At 45.2% G+C, this 7188-nt stretch overlaps 1 long non-coding RNA gene across 1 annotated transcript in view; it reads right to left on the bottom strand.

The window, feature by feature from the left end:
- The window catches only part of LOC116555999, a 2517-nt gene extending 442 nt beyond the window's left edge, over window positions 1-2075 (bottom strand). The window contains exons 1-2 of the long non-coding RNA XR_004270777.1: window positions 1795-2075; window positions 1-57 (exon numbers count right to left, since the gene is read on the bottom strand). The exon at window positions 1-57 is cut by the window's left edge and continues 442 nt beyond it. This is a non-coding gene — a long non-coding RNA (uncharacterized LOC116555999). The remainder of the gene's footprint in view (window positions 58-1794) is intronic.
- Window positions 2076-7188: the final 5113 nt, after the last annotated feature.

Genomic DNA, 7188 nt, shown 5'->3' with positions numbered 1-7188 from the left:
CAAGTGCAACTAATCTGCTGCTCTGTGTGATTTCTCTTTAATAATGGCCAGTTTTACCTGTATCCAGAAAAAGAAAGTTTGGTTGAGATCTTCTAGGGCAAAGGCTTAGCAACTACACTGGAGTATAGGTTAGAACGGAAATTTAAGCTTAATTTTAACTAAGTGATTATGAAGATAGAACAAAGATTTACACTAGGAGGACATTAGGAATAAAGGAAAGGACTTATCTGCAACTGTAACACTGATATAGACAACTAGAAGGCCATAAGATCAATGACACGAGGTCTTGGTGAGGTTGATGAGGCTACTGACGAGAATGGGCTATTGGAATTCATTTGCGAGTGAGAGAGTTATTGGTGATGACAAGCTATGACCCCAGCAGTGGCTGAATACTGACTCCCATCGAGTAGATGAGAAGGAAATTGGCAACATGGAGGTTAAGGCCCTGTGAATCCAGGTCCTGTGTGTTACACGGATAGTGAGCCACAAAGGATGGCAGGTGCGGCGGGTGAAGAAGAAGAAAGTAAGCAGGGGCTGCAGGGAAGGGTGAGCAGGATGGCAGTGGATTATAGCCACAAGGAGCGGGGAGCTGGCAGGTGGAAGAGCTACAAGGGGAATGGGCTTTGCAAAGAGACAGGGAGGGATGGCATTGGCTATTAAGGGATTTAGGTGTTGAATGATGACAACTGTTGAAAAAAAAAGAATGAATCTTAAGCATGCATACACAAATACAGACACACGCATTGAGTAAAATCAACCTAGGGGCAAGATACAGTTCTTTATTTCTACCTGATAAGTTCCTCCTTTGACACTGCTGCTAAGCCTAGCCCAGACAGACCATCTCACTTGGCTCACACTCAGGCTGAAATGTGCCATCACCAGACAGGAGGCACACAGGGATCCCACCACGGGTAGCTGCCAGCACCCCCACCCTAGCTGCTGCCTTTTGCGTAGCTTCTGTTTTGACTGCACAATTATTGCACTTAATATTCAAGTTTCACGGTAATCTCAGGAAGCAATTTTCATTAATAAAATGCAAATGAACACATGTGGGTATCTCATTTACAAATAAATGTCTCGGTGATATTTACCTTTTTATATTCTTGCAAGGTTAAAAAGTGACTGTTTCTTGAATATTCCTTATTAAATTTTCTAGACATCATCAATTAATTTGTTGAATAGATTTAAACTTTATAATTTTTTTTTCTGACTAGTTGGGAGAAAACTTTAAGTTAACAAAGAGTTGGAATTTTCCCATACAAAATCCTTAGAGTAGAAGAGATGGTGGGTCTGTTTAAATATCCTTGTGTTCCTGACAACGCATGGGCTTCAAGGTGTGGTTTGTAGAATCAACCAAAGAAAAATGCTTTCTCTCCGGGAGAGCTGTTAGAATCTCACAATCCAGCTCTCACATCTGCTGTCTTGCTGCTGCCTTGTCAGAAAGGTGTCTAACTAGATTCGAGTTTGGGGTCAGCACCCTAACGTGGTCTATTATAATTCATCTGAAAATAAAGCACCACATTTGGTAAATGTCCTGGCCTTAGTGTCCATCCTGTTTTCACAAGCCACAAACTGCAGGCTCCCAGAAGGGAGGGAACAGAGGCTGCTCTGAAGGTTTTCATCTCAGTTGTATATGGCACAGTTACCATAACAATAGATATAATTAATTAACCAAGAGACATTGTCAAGCCTTAAACACATATTCATATTTAATCTACAGCAGGATCTTCTAACGTAGCTATTACAATTGCCCCTGCTTTAGAAATGCAGAAATTGAGACATGCAGAATTTAACCTGTTCACAGGCAACCAGTCAAAGCAGCAGAGCCAGGATTTGAGTAAGACTGATGTTATGCCAAGTGAGATAAGCCATTCACAAAATAACAAACACTGCATGATTCCACTTATATGCAGGATTTTAAACAGCCAGACTCACAGAAGCAGAGTGGAAAATGGTGGTCGCCAGGATCTGGGGGCAGGAACGGGGAGTTGCTTCTCCGGGAATGTGCAGCTTCGTTTATGTGGGTGAATCATTGTGGAGAAGAGCTGCGGCATGGTACCCGCAGACCACACTACTGCACCGTGCACCTGGAGATCCGCTCAGCGGCTAGACCTCATGTTAGCTGTCCTTACCGTAATAAAACTTTAAAAAGAGAAAGGAAAAAAGATACTTTTGAGTCCTAACTATCAATTTTTATCCTGGCAGTCATAGTATACCCACCAAAGTGCTTTCTTTTACAAATTTTGCTGTAAACCAAACAACAACAAGAAAAGATAGATTCAGAAACGGAGAATCGCTAGAGCCTTCCAGCCTGAAACCTGATATTCCTTCTATTCTGCATTAAGGTGATTAAAAAGCAATATTTGCAAGAGATATCTAGGAAAATAAGGACACCTGGCCCTCTTCACCCTTTCCCTGGCTGTCTGCCAAGCATGGCGCTGTGTGGAGAGACAGGCAGCTTCAGGACGCTCGCAGTGAGTCTCTGGGTCAGAGAGGGGCAGGCCTGTGTCTCTTGGCAGTGGGCCCACCTCGCTCCCCTGCTTGCTGTGTCTCAGTCCTCTCTACTCCACACTGTCCCAAAGAAGCGAGTGTACTGCACCCGAGCTGATCCCTCCAATACCAGAAGGAGCTCTTGGGCCTGCTTAGATCGATATTCTCACTTTGGCCCTAAGGCAATCAATGAAGAGCTGTGTCGGGCTGAGAACACAATGTGTGCATCAGGTCTGCACTGCACAAGGGCTCCCACCTCAGCCTTGAGCTGGGGGCTAACGGGGCCCTGATACAGTCTGGATCTGTGTCCCTGCCCAAATCTCTCGTTGAGATGCAATCCCAGGTGTTGGGGGAGGGGCCTGGTGGGAGGTGATGGGATCGTGGGCTGATTACCCCTTACCGTTCTCATGGTAGTGAATGAGTTCCCACAAGATCTGCTTGTTTGAAAGCCTGTGGCACCTCCCCCTGCACTGTCTTCCTCCTGCCGGGGGCCATGTAAGATGTGGCCGCTTCCCCTTCGCCTTCCACCATAGCTACAAGTTTCCTGAGGCCTCCCCAGCCATGCTTCCTGTATGGCCTGTGAAGCTGTGAGCCAATGAAACCTCTTTTCTTTATAAATTTCCTAGTTTCAGGTATTTCTTTATAGCAGTGCGAGAACAGGCCCCAAGGAGACAGGCCGCTCCTCCAGAAATGAAGGAAATAAGCTTATCCCAAACACAGGAGAGTTCCACACTGTGAGAGAGTCCCTGGTGGACGCGGTTTTCAGGACCCACACATCTGCTTTATTTATCCCTCCCTTCACGTCTCCTGTGTCTGGGCCTGAAAACTTTCTCTGGTCCTGTGGAAACTAGCCCTCTCCCGCCCCATCAACTTTTACAAACTTCCTTTTCTATTTCATCATAGAATATTCCCATATTTCTGAGGGGAGGTGTGATATCATGATATAATAAGAAATACGTATTTGATCTCTGCCTCTAGCTCCTGGCACAGAGCTCCTAAAATCCTGGTAATTCCTTGAGCAATGGGGTACAAGATATACCTTTTGTTCTAATAGTTTGTCTTTTACCCCCTGTATCGGACACAGAGCTCCTAATCATTTTAAATTTCCTGGATGATAGGAGCATCTGTTGTTCTAACGAAGTGACTCTCGGTGGGCTCCTGAGTGGGAGCTGGGCCCAGAAAGACCAAGCTGGGAACATCCAACTTCACTCCTCATCCTCTGGGAAGGAAGGCATCAGTAACTAACGTTTTATCAAGAGGGCTCTGGCACCAACCTGAAGAAGGATCTCTAGACAAAGTTGAGCACCAGAAACTGCAGTGGGTTGACGCCCATAAACTATGTTTACAACCCTGAGAGCTCAATAACCTTAAAAACAAACAAAAATGCCAAAGTACATAGAGGCCTTTTAAAAATGATATTGAACTAACTTAAACTTTTGAAAACTGATAAACAAAGGGGAAAAAGTCAAGCATTTATCCTGCTTTCCATAGACACTGTGCCTTAGATTAACCAGATAAATGATGTGAAGACAAGAGACAGCATCAGAGCCGGAGAGCCCACCTGTGTTCAGGACTGTGCTGTGGCATCGCAGTTCTCAGAAAGTGGAAAAGGCCGTGCTGCAAGCCATGAGAGCCAGGTCAGCCCTGATGGAGCTCTGCTTGAGATAAATGAGGTTGGCTCGTCAAGAATTTGGACCATTTTTAGGCTCTTGGGGCTGTGCTGGCTGCCCAGTGCAGTGGGTTCCAGAGAGGATAAGGAGAAAGATGGGGAAAGTGAAACGATTGAGATCTTATCTGAAATCATGGGTGTGGGGACACCAGCTGGCCATGGAAACCTCTGTGGGCATTAATTAACAAGTCCTGCCAATCACAAGCCTGGACTGTCTGCTACACTGGGAGACAGAGAGAAGAGCAGGGTGGGAGGATGCCCTCTCGGTGCATCTTGCATGGAATGGAGGTGGGGAGGAACAGACCTGCACCCAGAAAATTCTTCTTTGCTATTGATTTATTTTCTGGGCTAACCTGCTGTCTTAGTTAGCTTTGTGTTGCTCTAACAGCATTCTCGAGGCTTGGTAATTTATAAAAAGAAGTGGTTTATTTGCCTCACAATTCTGGTGGCTGGAAGGTTCAAGATTTAGCAGCTACATTTGGCGAGGACTTCACACGGCCTCAGCTCCTGGCAGAATGCAGAAGGCAAGTTAGTGTGCAGACACCGCAGGCAAAAGAAGAAACAGGAGAGAGAAACCAAGGGGAGCCAGGGTCCTAACAACCCACTCCAGCAAAAATCAATCTATGCCTGAGAAATCAAAAGTGAGAGCTCACCCCACAAAAGGACATTCGCCTATTCAGGAGGGATCTATCCTTACACCAAAACACCTCCCACTAGGCCCCACCTCCCAATGCTGCCACACTGGGGATCAAATTTCGACATGAGTTTTGGCAGGACCAAACCACATCCAAACTGCAACACCTAACCTAAGATCCCCACTGTAGGCAACTACAGGAACTCACTGTGACCCAAATGTCAGTGTCACACTCCATCCCTGTTTCCTAAGGATCCTGAGAATTGGGGGCAGAATCACCCTCTGCATTTACCCCTCTCCTCCCAGGATCTGGAACAAGGGGATAAGGATGGGCCAGGAGGCCCTAGGAGATGGAGGTGTTTCACAGTGGGGGCTCACCAAGGGGAAAACTCCTCAATTTTCAGAACCTTAACAATAAAAGTGACAGTCATAGTTCTGAAATCTCAGTCCGTGCAAGAGCTCGCAGGGGTGTTGAAGGTAGAGAACACAGTCATGGGTTCTTCCTTTCTGTTTCTGGTTGGGCCAGTGAAACCCTTTCCTCATCCCTCTTTTCCACTTATCGCTAGAGACAGAAACTAAAGACCACAGCTTTGGACTGCTAAAAGCCTAAAACCAAACAAACAACGCGAAATAGAACAACAACCGCAAAATAGAACAACAGCCGCAAAATAGAACAGCAATTGCAAAATAAGGCGTGTTGGACAAGCTGGGATTCCTTTAAGTGGTATTTTCTAACCTTTGATTTTGCAAGATTTCTGAACATACTGAAAAGTTGAGAACACAGTATGACACAGGGCCTTTCTTCTGAGCATCTCACGGTCAACTGCCCCACACACCTGTCTTCCTCACACACATGCACATGTACACACACAGGAATGCAGAGCCAGGGAAGAGGAAGCACTTAGTGCAGGGACGATGCTGCTTTGCCGGGCGCGGTGGCTCACGCCTGTAATCCCAGCACTTTGGGAGGCTGAGGAGGGTGGATCAAGAGGTCAGGAGATCGAGACCATCTTGACTAACATGGTGAAATCCCGTCTCTAAAAAGAAAAAAAAAAAAAAAAACAAGACAATGCTGCTTCTGGCAAAGTCCCACGGTGAGCATGCTGAAGTCAGCCACTGTGCGTGTGTGCGGTGGGAGGGGCAGAGTGGCCCTTCCAGCTGTTTATTCTTTTCTTCCTTCGCAGTTGCAAGCCCTCAATGACCTGGCACTGGGCCTCTCCCATTTACCCAGGATTGCATGCTTTGGGAGGTGATAATGAATTATAATAACAAACGCCACAGCCCAGACAGTAACCATGATTGAGGCCACCAACTTTAGCTTTCTCAGGAGGACGATGAGCAGCTGTATATGAACAGACATCAAATATATATTATGCTTTAGTGGTGATCAATAAAATCTAATAAATTTCTATAAAATTCAACACATATTTAATAAATACGATTATTTTAAAAAACATTTAATACAAATTAGCCACAATAAAATTAGTTTTAATGTGGATTATCCAAATGTTAGGTTTTGGAGAGACACCTTCTGCCAAAAGAATGGTAAAAGGTAAATTTAAATTTATCCCCCATAAATATCCTCCGAGGAACAAGCTCAATGACGTCATGATCAAACATACCGCCCTTATATGTAGAACTCAGTAGGAAACTGATCATTCTTTTGCAGCAAAAGCTTTGTTGGCTCTGGCAAACTAAATAACTACTTATTCCAGTAGTTTCATGGCTCCAGAAAAGAGCAAATTTCAATTATTACTGCGCAGGACCAATGTCCAGAATATCTTCCACTGCTTACAGGAAGTAGCCCTCTCTCCTGCTGCTTCTCTCTGGCTGGGTGTTGCAGGGTACACCGAGGGGCTCTTTCTGGTCTGCTTTCTGCTGCTTGGGGCTGGTGACCAGCTGTGACCTTTGTTCCCATGGAGGACTTTGCTCCCTGAGGTGCTTCAGCAAAGCAGGCAGTTCCCACTGCCCTGCTCAGGCCTCTCCTAGCAGGCCACTGTGCCTCTAGAAGGCTCACGGAGCAACCCCTGGTTAGCTGCTTGCCTGAGCTGGGGGAGACACGAAAGTGAAGTTGGTTCCTTTTCAGCAAATTTTTCTTTGGTCTGAACGTTTTTCACAGTAATTTGGTATTCATTAATTCATTCATTTTACCGTGTATTTGTTCAGAGATCTGCTCTACAAATATGTGTTGTGTCACTACTATTTGCCAAGCACCATTCTAGGTGTTCAAATAATGACTTGGGGAATAATAAAAGTGGAAATCATAAAATTAACAAACGCCATTTGTTTAAAAGTAGTGGCACTTAAGTTATTTGCATATGTAATCTTGTTTCTTGTTCAAAAGAGCACTATGCGGTGGGTGTTATTATCCCTTCCCTTGGAAAGACCGGAAGCC

This window comes from Sapajus apella, unplaced genomic scaffold (genome assembly GCF_009761245.1).
Source record: "Sapajus apella isolate SASKATOON/1434 unplaced genomic scaffold, GSC_monkey_1.0 scaffold16, whole genome shotgun sequence".
Taxonomy (NCBI): Eukaryota; Metazoa; Chordata; class Mammalia; order Primates; family Cebidae; genus Sapajus; species Sapajus apella.
Note: the sequence above shows the minus strand (reverse complement) of the source record. Positions and strands in the feature narration are given on the sequence as shown.